The sequence below is a fragment of the Giraffa tippelskirchi genome, chromosome 13, assembly GCF_054371585.1.
Source record: "Giraffa tippelskirchi isolate mGirTip1 chromosome 13, T2T-mGirTip1v1.2.pri, whole genome shotgun sequence".
In the NCBI taxonomy this organism is placed as follows: domain Eukaryota; kingdom Metazoa; phylum Chordata; class Mammalia; order Artiodactyla; family Giraffidae; genus Giraffa; species Giraffa tippelskirchi.
The window spans coordinates 78835251-78851148 of NC_137287.1; the positions used below are offsets into that span (position 1 = coordinate 78835251).

The 15898-nt window shown below is 43.1% G+C and overlaps 1 protein-coding gene and 1 long non-coding RNA gene across 4 annotated transcripts in view; one reads left to right on the forward strand and one right to left on the reverse strand.

Annotated features, from left to right (window-relative positions):
• Window positions 1-15898, reverse strand: part of PCSK2 (proprotein convertase subtilisin/kexin type 2) — a 237542-nt gene that overhangs the window by 56036 nt on the left and 165608 nt on the right. The gene's annotated exons all lie outside the window — the stretch shown is intronic.
• LOC145531454 (uncharacterized) lies at window positions 7490-10397 on the forward strand. The gene is made up of 2 exons (XR_014072459.1): window positions 7490-7555; window positions 10094-10397. It is a non-coding gene; the product is annotated as an uncharacterized LOC145531454 (long non-coding RNA).

The following is a 15898-nucleotide window of genomic DNA, read 5'->3' on the forward strand; positions in this document are numbered from 1 at the left end:
TTTGTCCCTTATTCTGGCTTGCTCTTTTCTCTCAAGGCATTTAACCACATAACCCAGCTAGGAGCTGGTAACAGTATCAGCTGAAATTGCTCTGTGCTTAGGGACTAATGAGACAGGAGCAAGCTTCCCAGATAGACTCTCAAACTGCACCCTTATTGTCCTAGAACAAAGCTCATCTGTATGGAAATTGAGCAGAAAAGTGCCCAGGCCACTAGAGTCTGAAGAATTTTGTTCTGCGCCTTCTTGCACCTGATGTGGTCACGTTGGAAAGTTTCCAACGGCGCATATTTGAATTTTCCTCAATTCATTCTCCCACATGCACTGCTTTAACGATCATGTTCAGCTCACTTTTGACTGAAACCAACATTAAAGAGATTTATGTATATCTTAGGTCTAGCAGTAAAACTTAATGAAATTTAACATTTCTTTAGCACTCAAAAATTTTTTTAAAAGGTGCACAGTCAGAAACTTGTTGGAAATTTTTCTTCTATACTCCAAAGATTTCCAGAGTCGTGTGTTTTTCCAGTGACAGAAAGTTCTCTGTGGATTGGACACCTCCTACTATCACCAGGAGACTTCAGCAGCACGTTAATAGCTATTCAGTGGATTATGCACTGGAGCAGGAGATGGCAACCCACTCCAGTATTCTTGCTTGGAGAATTCCATGGAAGGAGGAGCCTGGTGGGCCACAGTCCATGGGGTCACAAAGAGTTGGACACAACTGAAGTGAATTAACATGGCATGGACTATGCTCCAGGTAAGAGGAATGTAGGTCCAAGCCACATCTGGACCGTTGTGCTTTTTAGTTTCCAAAGCTGTGCAGTTCCATCCTTTGGTCCTAATGTCACTCTTAAAAATTTTTTTTTAATTATTTATTTATTTGGCTGCGGTGGATCGTAGTTCATGCAAGACCTAGCTCCTCGACCAGGGCTTGAACCTGGGCCCCCTGTGTCGGGAGTGTGGAGTCTTAACCACTGAATCACTAGGGAAGTCCCCCTAATGTTACTCCTATCGGCAGATGTAAGGGAGGTTCTGGCCACCAAATATGTTGTGCTGTGCTGTGCTTAGTTGTTCAGTCTAAGTTGTCTAGTCATTCAGTCTAGTTGTCCCCTCTGTCCATGGGGATTCTCCAGGCAAGAATACTGGAGGCGGTTGCCATGCCCTTCTCCAGGGAATCTTCCCAACCCAGAGATTGAACCCAGGTCTCCTGCACTGCAGGAGGATTCTTAACCATCTGAGCCACCAGGGAAGCCCAAGAATGGTGGAGTGGATAGCCTATCCCTTCTCCAGGGGATCTTCCCGACCCAGAAATTGAACTGGGGTCTCCTGCATTGCAGGCATATTCTTTACCAACTGAACTACCAGGGAAGCCCGCACTAAACATGAGAGGAGATAATCATAATATTAATTCCTAATGGTTAACACAGCACCCTAAGTTCATGCTGCTGCTGCTGCTAAGTTGTTTCAATCGTGTCCAACTCTGTGCGACCCCATAGACGGCAGCCCACCAGGCTACACCGTCCCTGGGATTCTCCAGGCAGGAACACTGGAGTGGGTTGCCATGTCCTTCTCCAATGCATGAAAGTGAAAAGTGAAAGTCAAGTCGCTCTGTCATGTCCGACTGTTAGCGACCCCATGGACTGCAGCCTACCAGGCTCCTCTGTCCACGGGATTTTCCAGGCAAGAGTACTGGAGTGGGGTGCCATTCCCTTCCCTGCCCTAAGTTCATAGAGTGTCTTTAAGTTTTTCAAAGGACTTTAAGTTCTCTTACTTTATTTAATATGCTCCAAAACTCTGTAGGGTAGGGGAGCAGATATACTGATGGCAAAAGTGGGTCTGTTACTATCTCTAAGACACACTCAAGGCAGCACCTCTGGATGGTCCTTCAGCAGTGTCTCTGCCTACTCATGCCTTCTTTCTCTCCTCTCAATGCTTTAGACGGAGAAGGCAATGGCACCCCACTCCAGCACTCTTGCCTGGAAAATCCCACGGACGGAGGAGCCTGGTAGGCTGCAGTCCATGGGGTCGTGAAGAGTCGGACATGACTGAGCGACTTCACTTTCACTTTTCACTTTGATGCATTGGAGAAGGAAATGGCAACCCACTCCAGTGTTCTTGCCTGGAGAATCCCAGGGACGGTGGAGCCTGGTGGGCTGCCATCTATGGGGTCGCACAGAGTCGGACACGACTGAAGCGACTTAGCAGCAGCAGCAATGCTTTAAAAAGTCTATGAAGCCTGTCTCAGGCTAGATTGAGGCTAGTTTCCACACATGAATTTTAATAGCTCCCTAAAAGTGAGAATTCCTGGGGCTGACCCGAGGAGAAGAAGGAGAGGAGAAGCTGCCACTCATTGGAATTAATCTCCAAGAGCTGACTCTGCCCAGGGTCCAACACTTGTTTGGAAAAAATCTATATCTTTTTTTTTCACCAGCTGCCAACTCAAATTTAGTCTTTCCTTCAATTGTGGGTGCAGACTGTGAGTCACAGTATTACTCGCAGGACCTGCAAGTTTGTCCCCAATATGTACCTTCCTACCAGGTTATAACTGTTGTAGATTTGCTGAAATATCTTTTCTACTCACTCCTACCTGGCACTAGATTGTTTTTTAAATATAGTGCGTATATAAAGAAAGATACACATTACCATGTCACAAAAGTGTATTTTAAATCTTTTGATAACTGTTTCAGTATAATTGCTTTTCCTTTATTATCCTATGGATTTTATCTTATGCATTTAAAATACTCCTGAATATGAGAAGAAAGACACACTTGTGTACCTTGGTAGGTGGTATGCAAATGGGTATAATCTTTTTGAAGAGAAATTGGCAATTTCTATCAGAATAAAAGATGCACAGACTTTTTGATCCAGGAATCCTACCTGTAAGAATCTATCCTAATTTAGAAAGATGACTCTATACGTGAGACAGCAAAAGAGACACAGAGATAAAGAACAGATTGTTGGACTCTGTGGGAGAAGGTGAGGGTGGAATGATTTGAGATAATAGCACTGAAATGTGTATATTACCATATGTGAAATAGATCACCAGTCCAGGTTCGATGCATGAGACAGGGTGCTCAGGGCCAGTGTACTGGGATGACCCTTAGGAATGGGATGGGGAGAGAGGTGGGAGGGGGGTTCAGGATGGGGGACACATGTACACCCATGGCTGATTCAGGTCAGTTAAGTTCAGTTCAGTTCACTTGCTCAGTTGTGTCCGACTCTTTGCGACCCCATGAATCGCAGCATGCCAGGCCTCTCTGTCCATCACCAGGGATTTAGGTCAATGTATGGCAAAAACCACTACAATATTGTAAAGTAATTAGCCTCCAATTAAAATAAATAAGTTAATTAATTAAAAAAAAAGAATCTATCCTAATGGTATGAAGTGAAGTGAAGTGAAAGTTGCTCAGTAGTGTCTGACTCTTTGTGACCCCATGGACTGTAGTCCATGGAACTCTCCAGGCCAGAATACTGGAATGGGTAGCCTTTCCCTTCTCCAGGGGATCTTCCCAACCCAGAAATCAAACCAGGGTCTCCTGCAGTGCAGGTGGATTCTTTACCAGCTGAGCCACAAGGGAAGCCCAAGAATACTGGAGTGGGTAGCCTATCCTTTCTCCAGCAGATCTTCCTGACCCAGGAATCAAACTGGGGTCTCCCACATTGCAGGCAGATTCTTTACCAACTGAGCTATCAGAAAAGCCCCTGATGTATATACCCTAACGGTATACTTGTATGTATATGAAAGATTTGAATTTTTAAGTGTGTTCATGGCAGCATGATTGTAAAAGTGAAAAACCAGAAATGGCTTGTGTCCCACATGAGGGATGACCTACATCAGTGATGGTGCAGCCACACAATGCAAAACTGCAATTCCAGCAAAGAACAAGAGAAATGACCTGCAAGGTATCATTCCTTCCCATGATATGTTAAGTGAAAAAGGCAATGTGTAGAAAAGAGTGTGTGGTGAGCCCCCATGAGCATAGAAGAGGAAAAATATACTTGATAATAAATGCATAAATAAAGATAGATAAAAGCTTTTTTATTCTGTTTTGTGTCTAGAGGGAGGCACAGGGTCTGGGGTAGAAGACATATTTCATTGCATAACCTATTGTTCTGTGTATTTTTGGGCATAATAATAACAATACGAAGGTAATAAGAAAAAGATAACACATGTTGAGTGCTTATTTTGTGCAAAGGACTCTTTCAGATTCTTTACTCTTCCTGTGATGTCCTCACGTGGTGGTACCCTTGTTACCACTCATATCCTCTGAGCAAGGAGACTGGGTGAGGCACGGAGAGGTTGAGTATTTCACCTGAGGTCACACAGATGGAAAGGGGGCAGAGCAGGGACTTAGATCAGGCAGCCTGGTTCCGGAGGTCTCCCTGCTAACTTCTCTGTCTTGCCTCTGCATTAGAATCATAATGTCACATTCTCCATGTGTTGTTTAAAAGAAAAACAACCCACAGATAAAAATGAATCATTTAGTGGGTTTGTTCCCTAAAATGTCAATGGGTCAACCTGTCCAAATCCAAGTGTATGAACTGAGATAACAATTTAACCCCCACCCTGGGACACCCCTCACTAGAGAGCTACATTGTCTGATCCGTTCATTTGATAACAGCATGATTTTATTTAGTGAATTTTTCTTATCCAAGGCCTTAAGCCAACAAATATATCTTCAAAGAGAAAGATAATTCCCCTGATTTTGACAGCAAGGTCCAACTTGTTTTGAATTTCTCTGTTGATTATATTGTTCCTCTTAGAAGCAGGAAAACAAACATCACCCTATGTACAGACAAATCACATTGATGACTGGATTCCCCAGAAACTGAAATCTTGGAAATACTTCCTTTTATCCCCCAGAGCCTCTTCAGCACTAGTTGGTGGCCCTTGGATTCCTGGGCTCAACTTGAATATCATTGGCTGAGATCGGTATTCTTTGAGATGCTTGTGCACGGAGGCTTTGCTAACATGGCATTGCAGAATTTGACTGTGACTCCTTGCAAAACACTCCTTCAATCCTTCTTACCACGCCAGTGACAAGTCTCCATGAACAGCGCCTGTGTCTTTAATATCATCCTATTCCTGGCTAATCCATCTTCTTATCTGACAGAGGCAAGCGTTGGCAGGCAGCAGCATCCTTCTTGAGTTGCTCTCACTGTATTTATTTTGACAGGTACTTCTATTTATGTTGAGGGATATTGGTTGTTTTTCTATATATTTGAAATAGTGATTTATAGTTTCCCTTTAAAATACATCCATTTGTGAAAAAAGTGAGTCAATTTAAGGAAGAAAACTAGGTAAATAATAGCACTGAGAGCAAAAAATTGTGAAAGTGTGTTATGACTGGTGGATGGTTAGGAAACACTGGAATAAAGCAAAGGTGATATTTATGGCTTGGACTTCTCCAGTTGTCAGCGGAGTCATCCTTAGGAGTGGCCAGACAATTGAGTATCTGTTTGGGGTATTTGAAGGAGCCATGGAAAAAACTTCCTGTTTTCAAATTTCAGCCCTGTCAATTGTCATTTCAATGAGAATTCAATCCTTGACATTCTGTAGACTGTTGGCCTTCAAAGGTTTTCAGTCATCCATGCATTCAGTTGGTCATTTATTTTTTCATGGGACATGCTCATGTTTATTGAGTACCAACTGCTTGCCACCCTGCTTATTTATATTGTCACACTGCTTATTTAACTTATATGCAGAGGACATCATGAGAAACGCTGGGCTGGATGAAGCACAAGCTGGAATCAAGATTGCTGGGAGAAATATCAATAACCTCAGATATGCGATGACACAACCCTTATGGCAGAAAGCAAAGAAGAACTAAAGAGCCTCTTGATGAAAGTGAAAGAGGTGAGTGAAAAATTTGGCTTAAAGCTCAACATTCAGAAAACTAAGATCATGGCATCTGGTCCCACCACTTCATGGCAAATAGATGGGGAAACAGTGGAAACAGTGGCAACAGTGGCTGACTTTATTTTTCTGGGCTTCAAAATCACTGCAGGTGGTGACTACAGCCATGAAATTAAAAGACACTTACTCCTTGGAAGGAAAGTTATGACCAACCTAGACAGCATACTAAAAAGCGGAGACATACATTGCCAACAAAGGTCCATCTAGTCAAGGCTATGGTTTTTCTAGTAGTCATGTATGGATGTGAGAGTTGGACTATATAGAAAGCTGAGCACCAAAGAATTGATGCTTTTGAATTGTGTTGGAGAAGACTCTTGAGAGTCCCTTGGACTGCAAGGAAATCCAACCAGTCCATCCTAAAGGAAATCATTCATTGGAAAAGGAAAGATTCACTGGAAGGACTGAAGCTAAAGCTGAAACTCCATTACTTTGGCCACCTGGTGTGAAGAACTGACTCTTTTGAAAAGACTCTGATGCTGGGAAAGAATGAAGGCAGGAGGAGAAGGGGACGACAGAGGATGAGATGGTTGGATGGCATCACTGACTCAATGGACATGAGTTTGAGTCAACTCCAGGAGTTGGTTATGGACAGGGAGGCCTGGTGTGCTGCAATCCATGGGGTCACAAAGAGTCGGACACAACTGAGCGACTGAACTGAACTGACTGAACCACTTGCCAGGCATTGTGTGATAGCAAGCTCCCATTGGGGAGGAAGATGCCCTTGACTGGGGTATCTTGCCTTTAGCCCTCAGGAGCTGAGGGTCCAGTGAACTTATCAGCTAACAGTGGTTCTCAACTCAGGCTGCTCAACAGAATAGCTTGGGGAGCTTTCAGGAATATAAATACTTGAGTGATCCCTAGATTTTTAGTTAATTGATGTTGGGTGTGGCTCAGGCACCGGTAGTTAAAAAAAAATGTTAAAAGTTCATCAGATGATTCTGTTGAGCCAAGATGGAGAACCACTGAGCTGACACCTTGTTCACCATTCTAGCTCCTGCCTCCCAGCTGCGTAAAGTGCCGTCTGTGGACCAGAAGTACTGATATCATCAGATAATGTGTTAGAATTGCAGGGCTTCAAGCAGCACCCCAGACTGACACAATCTGAATCTGCATTTTAGCAGGATCTTTGGGGAATTCATGTGTGCACATTGATTCTTTTGTTTACAAAATACTTGCATAGGGACATGTTTGCCTTTGGCCCATTCATCCCCCTTAATAAATATATCCATAATTTCTTTGTTAGAATCTTCTCCTGCTTTCCTTCCTGCCTCTTCTGCCTAAATTCTACAACAGAAAGAAACTGAATTTGATAAACCATTCAGACCTCAGTATGGATAAGTATGGTACATGGCCCTTCCCAATATAATTTGCTTTAACAAAAGAGAATGGACATTGGAAAATGCTACAGCTCTCAGTCCCTAATAGCAGAGATTGAAAGGTAGGATTTGGGAGCATCAGAAGCCTCTTGGCATCTAGACTGAAGTCCTTCCTATGGAGAAGATCAGTTCTAAGAACAGAGTTGTTGCTATGGATTCCTTTGGTTCCGAAGGAAGGACCTGATGAACCAAAGAAAACGAAAGAAGCAAGATGAAGTGTGTGGCTGGGATGCATCACATTTTTGGACTCTTGGTGCCTTTGGTAGGTGAGAGCTCTTGAGGGCGGTGGTTGATTTTGCAAGAAAGAATGAGTTCAGAGTGAAGGGTCTCCTGCTGTTAGATGAATTTTGATGAATATTAACATTAACATTTGAATTACTTTTGCCTCCTGCTGCTTAAAATACAGTTCCTGTCAAAACTTAAAAAACATACCCAATTACAGACAAACTAAATGCTAAGCTTCCTGAACAGCAAATAGGAGTTAAAAACCTTAAAAAATGTGTTTATATCACAATGCATGCTTATCTGTACGCCCTGCCTCTGTTTCTGAAAAGAAATGATATGTGTTTGCTGGATTCTAATACATGGTATAAACAAGCTAACATGAACAGTGTTGTAATATCTAATTTGGATTTAGTAAAAAAGAGGGCACACATAGATAACCACAGGGGTGCAGAGATTCTGTGCTTGGTATTTGCTTGGCCTCACAGTCCAATCTGTGCTTGGATGCGGCTCGAAGCTCATCTGAGCTCCTTACTGGTTTCACTCAGGCAAGGACCCTAGCACCAGCCAGTCCTCCCAGCTGTGGGCCAGCCCTGCTGGGTTCCCCCATGGCCTTTACTGCTGAGGTCTCTGTGCCCCACAGTGACGAAGGTGACCTTGAGTGAGATGGATAAAGCAGCTCTGGGCCATGCTGGGAGACTTTACACTTCAGGAGAGGCAGCCGCAGAAGCAATGGCTAATTTCAGGTGCAATGAAAAGATGGTTTTCTTTGATGGGTTTGAGAAAGGCAGCTGAATTTAACAGTAATGATACCCTAAGAGGATAAGGAGAGCAGTCAGGTTCTGGGACAGAAAGGGGCAGCCAACAGTTGGGCTCATGTAGCTGTTCTCATGGCTTCCCAGGTGGGAAACTAGTGGTAAAGAATCTGCCTGCCAATGTAGGAGACCTAAGAGCCAAGGGTTCGAGCCCTGGATCTGGAAGATCCCCTGGAGGAGGGCATGGCAACCCACTCCAATATTCTTGCCTGGGAAATCCCACGGATAGAGGAGCCCGGCAGGCTACAGTTCATGGGGTCGAATAGAGTCGGACATGACTGAAGCGACTTAGCACCCACACCTGCTCTCACCACCTTCCCGGGGGGGAGGTTGAAGGGCTGGCAGCGTCTGGCTAAAGGCGGTTCAAACCCGTTTGCTCAGTTCCACAAAGACTGAGTGTGCTGTCAAGGGCTCATGACAGCCACCCTAAAAATCAGACAGAGACACGGTTTGGGAAAGGGAATTGGGAGATAATGTAGCTGCCGGGGTCTAACTCAGCACTGTCGCGGGGGTGAGGTACAAGGCAATTTGTGTCTCCGTCTCCTCCTCAGACCAGGGCTCTACGGAGCTGCCGAGATGCTCATGGCTGCCGCCCCACTTCCCTTGTGAAAGGCCACCGAGGTCAAGGCCACCACGTTTGAGAAGCCACCCTGTGCGACTGGTTACACAACTTCAGCACCATCAGCCTCTCCTTTTCCAGCCCTAAAAATAGCAGAGATGAGTTCACTGATAGCTGAGTCACCTCTTCGAAGGAGTTGTTCTGTCCAAATATTATTTATTGGAGACTTTGTCTTAAATACACTTACACAATATTTTTCCTTCTGTCAGAAGCATAGCTCTATGAATAATGGCTATATCACACAGGCATCTGTTGCTATTACACATCACACGTCAGTTTTATATATAAATTAAGGAGTGTATAACTCAACACAAATTGAACTCAGTTGAGCCTCAGATGCGCGCGCGCACATGTCTGGCTCTTTGAGACCCTGGGGACTGTAACCCACCAAGCTCCTCTGTCTATAGGATTCTCCAGGCAAAAACACTGGAGTGTGTTGTCATACCTTCCTCCAGAGGATCTTCCTGATCCAGGGATCGAACCCGTGTTTTTTGCATCTCCTGCATTGGCAAAGATTCTTTACCACTAGCACCACTTGGGAAGTTTATTTCTTTTTCGATAAATTTTTGTTGAAGAATAGTTGATTTACAATGTTGTGTTAATTTCTGCTATACAGCAGAGTGACTCAGTTATATGTGTATATATATTCTCTTTCATATTCTTTTCCATTATGGTTTATCAGGGTATTGAATATAGTTCCCTGAGCTGTACAGTAGGACCTGGTTGTTGCCTCACAACAGTTTTGAGAACTGAGAATTGTAAGCTCTATTTTACAAATGAGAAAACTGAGGCTCAGTGAGGTCATGTAATTTGCTCAAGGTTTTCAGCTAGAAGTGGTTGAGTTAGTGTTAAAAGTTAAGTCTTCTGACTCAGACTCATCCTCTCCTTTCTGTAGTACATGGCATCAACAGCTCTTTCTCATGATGAAAAGTAAAGAAAAAAATTATGAGACTTAGCACTTTGTTTGTCCCAGAGCCCTTGGAGCTGAGTGGGAGCATTAAGACCTCAGACACATGAAATGGTAGAGAGATGAGGCATGGGGACGCAAGGACTCTGCACTGTTACACAGCTTCAAATCCACAATAAATCAAACTCAAAAGCTTGTCAGCAACCTTCTTGCTTGTCTTTTTTTGCTTCGAAACAGGTAATCTCTGCTTTGGTGATTCTTTTTAGGATAACTTTGCTAAGAGGAGGAGATGGAAAGAGAGCACTGTGACCTTGGGAGATAAGCAGAAAGGGCGACGTGGCATGTTGCAAGAATCTCAGTGTTTATGGCTGAGAAAAAGGCCAAGCGGATCTGTTCCCTTTCATGAAGATGTTGTTTGAATCTTACCTTTGAATGAGACCAGGTTTATGTTCCCAGTTGATGTGAAATGTGACACACACACAAAAAGGACAGATCCCCAACTGTTCTGGAGAAAGATTAAATGTGCTTGTGGTTCCTTTCACAGCTATTCATCATTTTAATTGGTTTTGAAACCAAAAAACTTTGACAGCATTTGTGATGTGAATCCAACTTCATAATTCATAAGCTATGGAAAAGTGATCCCAGCCTTCATTCGGCATCTGTGCACATACATTTGTGAAGTTGCTACAAGGGTGGAACAGCACACTCCATGTTAATCACGCAGTCTGTGCACAGGGGTTGCTGCAGTTGAATTGTGGACACTGGTCCCTTGGAAAGAAAATACTCTGCGCTGGTCCTTTTGAGGACAACATGCCCTTGACTCATGTTCCTCTGACCATCCCTGTTGCTGGCATTTCTAAGAACCATGGGGGTGCTCATGTGGCCTCCTGGCCTTCCAGTCCCATGGCCTCTCCCCCCAGCTCCAACAACTCCCCTTCGATTTCACCCCAGCACCTTCCTTCATCTTGTCATAACCTAGAACAGTGACTCTGTTGAAATCACAAAGCCCTCATTTCATTCTCCGCCTTCTGCTGCCTGTCCCCTCCCTCTCTCCTCCTCTAATCACCCAGCAGTCTCGTCAGGGCCTGCAAACCCCTTGCCCACTCCACTTTCTTCTTGCTATGTCTCCGTCTCATTTTGCACACTTCCTATCAAGACTGACTGCATCTCCCAGAGTTTTGGGAGTCAAGTTTTCACTCCTTAGTTTCACCCCCAAGGCAGATCATGATCAGTGCTTTACCAGTTTCTCTCTAGCTCAGGAGTCACCAACCTCCTGGAAGGACCAGGTGATAAGCGTTTTAGGCCTTATGGTCTCTGTGCCAAAGACCCACCTCTGCCTTTGAAGGGGCAGGGCTCCCTCAGTGGTGTGTAAACTGGTAGGTGTGGCTGTGTCCCCATAAACCTTATTTACAAACAGCAGCAATCAAAAGGAGTGGGTGGGCTGTAGTTTGCAGAGCCCTCCTTGTGAGTTAAGCATGTCTCCCAAAAAGGTAGTGTTAACTGTTCAGTTGTGTCCGACTCTTTGTAACCCCACGGACTGTAGCCTGTCGGGCTCCTTTGTCCATGAATTCTCCAGGCAAAAATACTGGAGTGGGTTGCTATTCCATTTTCTAGGGGGGATCTTCCCGACCCAGGGATGGAACCCAGGTCTCCTGCATTGCAGGCAGACTCTTTACTGTCTGAGCCACCAGGGAAGCCTCTCCCAAAAAGCTATGCTGAAGTCATAACTCGGGTGTGGAAAACCTAACCCCCCATCTCCACTATTTCCAAATAAAGTCACATTCCTTTCTGTAGTGCCTAGCATCTACAACTGTTTTCTATGATAAAAAGAAAAAATTATGAGACTGAGCACTTTGGATGTCCCATGTGAATGTGACTTTATTTAGAAATAGGGTCTTGGCAGATGTAAAGAAGTTAAATGAGGTCGAGCTAGATTAAGGTGGACCCTAAGTCCCAAGACTGGTGTCCTGATAAGAAGGTCAGTGTAGAGACTGTGACACATACACACACACACACGGAAGAGAATGACAGGGTTAGATGCGCCCCCATGATGCTGAAATGATGAGTCTCTCAATTAAGGGCTGCCCACAACCACTGGAAACCAGGAGCGAGGCTGGGGACAGACTCTCCTTCAGACATTCCAGAAGGACCAGCCCTGCTGGCAGCTTAATTTTGGACTTCCAGCCTCCAGAACCTCCAATGCGGTTCTCTCAGTTGGTGGTGTTTTTACAGTAGCCCTAGAAGCTCACACATGGCTCTAGTGTCAACTTCTCCATCCGTGACTGAACTCCATGCTGATCATGACTGGAACTCTCTCTTCCCTCACTTGTGCTCACTGAGTCAGCTCAGATGTCACCTCATTTAGAGAGAGATCCCCCCCTACATGACACTCTGCTGTGGATGGAAGTCCCTCCACAGCCCTCATCTCACTTGCCATCCCTTCCAGTTCACTGTAAGTGGTTCAAGGAGGTGGGTTCTTTTGGTGCTAGTGGACAAAGAGCGGACATTCATTACATGTTGAATAAGTGAATGAACTAAAGACAAGAGGGCTTCCCAGGTGGTGCAGCAATTAAAGAATCCACTTGCAATGCAGGAGACCTGGATTCGATCCTTGGGTCAGGGAGATTCTCGGGAGAAGGAAATGGCAACACATTGCAATATTCTTGCCTGGGAAATCCCATGGACAGAGGAGCCTGGCAGGCTACAGCCCATGGGGTCGCAGAGTCAGACATGAATGGACACACACACACACAAAGACAAGAATTGTCTAAATCATTTTGTTGATCCAGTATCATTTGACAACATGGCACTTAATCAGGTGGAGTATGCTCATTTTCTGCACATAACCAAAATGATTAAAATAAGATTGTTTGTTTATGGAATTGGACGAAACAGCACAACTATGCATCCAAGGGCTTCTAAACCTTTAAATAGTCACCTTTTCATTCTTGCATTTTGAACATTAAATATTGATATTCCCAGATCTTCTTTTGTAGGCAGTGTCATACCACTTCATACCACGTTTAGCCATGATGGTGTTGTCAGCTGCATTATTTGCATATTTTAATTGCATTTTCCCCTTATTATTTTAGAAAAATGAGTGGAAAATGGAAAAATAAAATAAGCTGATGCTAGAGATAAAAATAGAGGTCTCATAAACTTAATTCAATTGAAGCAAGATAGAAATCATTAGCTGTGCTGCAAACAGCAGAACTTCAGTAAAACTTCAGCCTCAATCGAGCCTTCACTGGATTTAACTCAGCTGTGCTCAGTTGTGACAGAAAAGAAATATTTGAAATACTTATCTTTTTGAGGACAAATCATCAAAAATTAATGCTTAAGAGCTGAGATATAATAATGATTGTATAATTATGGTGATTTAGAATTTTTTTAGCTTTCTGGGAATATATGGCATAAATTCCCATTTACTGTTCCAATTTGGGGAATGCATATATTAAAAAAGTTGATTGACTTCTATTTAAATTTATTTCATTCAGTTAAAAATGCCAGTATCTGTGTGTAAATCTTAATGAAACTTTTAAGATACAAATGTTGATGGGAAAAAGATAGGAAATGAAAGTGTCTTGGTTTAGCTTGACATAGGGCCTAAAACAAGAATGGGCAATTGATTTTCTGAACTCACTGGACTGCAGGCATCAGAGTTCAGATCCTGGGTTCTTTATCCTGGCTGGAATGGACGTCCACCCCCAGACCCATGCTGTGTGACAGCAGTTTTCCTAAAGAAGAGCATTCTCACCCCAGAGGTAACTGAATTGTTTCCAGGCTCCTTGCACCTTCAGGATAGTTATATTTTCTAGAGATTAAATAGCAGTTGGGTTAGCATATGACACAGCAATCTCAAGATAAAGGCAGTCTTAGTTTTGTACAAAACCCTGTATGTGAACGTATATGGTGACTTGATTTATAATTGCCCAAACTGGGAGGCATCCAACTGTCTCACAAGTGGAGACTGGATGAACAAACTGTGGTACAGCCACACAGTGGAATACTACACAGTGATAAAAAGGAACAAATGCTGAAAGACACAAGTGCATGGATGGATCATAAATGCAGGAAAACAATTAGACTCAAAAGACTTACTTTTTTTTTTTTTAAACTGTAGGAGTCCCTGTATATGACATTCTCTAGAGAAGACAAAACTACAGGGACAGAAAACAGATCAGATCTGTGGTTGCCACGGGCTGAGAGTGGGTTTGCAGTGGATTGGCCAAAAAGGGGCAGCATAAGGGAGCTTTGAGGGGTGATAGAAGTGTTCTGTCTATCAATGGTTGTGGGGGTTACATGATTTTATGCGTTTGTCAAAACTCATAGAATCGTGCACCAAAAAGAATAAATTTTATTTTCTGTAACTAAAAAGTGAATTGGAAAAAATAACAATTGGCTCCCAGACTAGAGTGACTTTAAGCGATAATAAGTGAAGTGCTCTTACCCTGGTGAAGTATATAATATGACTTGTAGTTATAGCTTTGGAATGTACCATTGTTTCTCTCAAATCTTTTTCTCCCCTATTCTTTTTTATGTTTTAAATATGTAAATAATTCTTTATTGTAAGGTTGTTAAAAATATATGGTATTCTCAATCTCATATTAGTTTATCTTAAAAAATTTATTTGATTGAAGTTTAGTTGCCTTATAATGTTTTGTTATTTTCTGCTGTAGAGCAAAGTGAATCAGCCATGCGTGTACTTATATCCCCTCTGTTTTGCATTTCCTTCCCATTTAGGTCACCACAGAGCACTTAGGTCCCTGAGTGATCTAGTCGGTTCTCACTAGTTATCTATTTAATAAATAGCATCAGTAGAACTGTTTCCAACAGGATTAACTGGGTGGGTCGTGAATTCACTCTGACCGGGTGGGCAAGATGCGGAAGTGCTGCCTCTGGTGTTTCCTGATGAGGCATTTCATCACTGGAACAGGCTCCATTTCCTTCAGGGTCATATTCTTTCGGGTTCAGAAAGAGTTTAACTCCATTTAAGGAAGAAAGACACCTTGAGGATACAGCCAAGAGGGGTTTGTCACCTGAAGGGAGAGCTGTATGAGATGGGGGTTCCCTGGGGAGCCGAGGTGGGATGGAGCCCTGTGCTTCTGGGAACCCACGGAATATTTTGGGGAATGAGAGCTGCATCCTTCTCTCAGCTGGTCCAGTTCTGGCCGCTCCATCCCCACCAGCAGCTCATTACTCAGCATTTAGATTGAGGTTTGGCTGGCAAAGGAGGGTCCCTTCAATTCATCTTCATCTCTGATTAACTACTGTAATTGACGCAACTGTGTTTCTATCTCTAAATCTATTAACAAGCAAATGTTCAAGTCATAGCTCTCAACTCTCATTAATCTCACTGATTAACAGTTGTGTTTAAATGATGTGTTTTATGCCCTTGTTATGGAAATTTCAAATCAGCAGTGAAAACAAGGATGTGCTGACCTCTGCATCACCTTTGTTTTTCAAGGGCATTGGAGAGTCTTTCAACACTGAAAATATTCTCCTCACTTTATTTTCCCTCTCATAGAGATCAAAACAAGAAATGATCCTCTTGGGATGACTGTAAATTAATTCAGTCTTTTCAGAGAATAATTTGATAAGCTTTATCAAAATTAAAATCACATATACTCCTTGACCCAGAAATTTCATTTCTAGAAATTTGTTATACAGGGATATTCACACAAGAATTTAGAGATCTATTTCAAGGAAATATATTCATTCCACAGTTTATCACAGGCAAACATTACAGGAGAGTCAAAAAGACAATTCTTTAGGGGATTGATTAAATAAATTACAGTATATCCATTCTATGGGAGAGAAGATATTGGTACATTAACACTGGACTGCATGATAGGATATACTGTGATTCCAGTTTGAGGGAAAGAAATCTAGAAGGATCCACACAAAATAGTTACATCACCCAAACTGAGAAGTGAGTAGGCTTTGTAGAGGACGGGTGTGAGAAGGGAGAGAAGAGGAACTAAAGTTTAATTTTATTTACACTTCTATACTGCCTGAATCTTATGATAAGCAAGCCTCCAT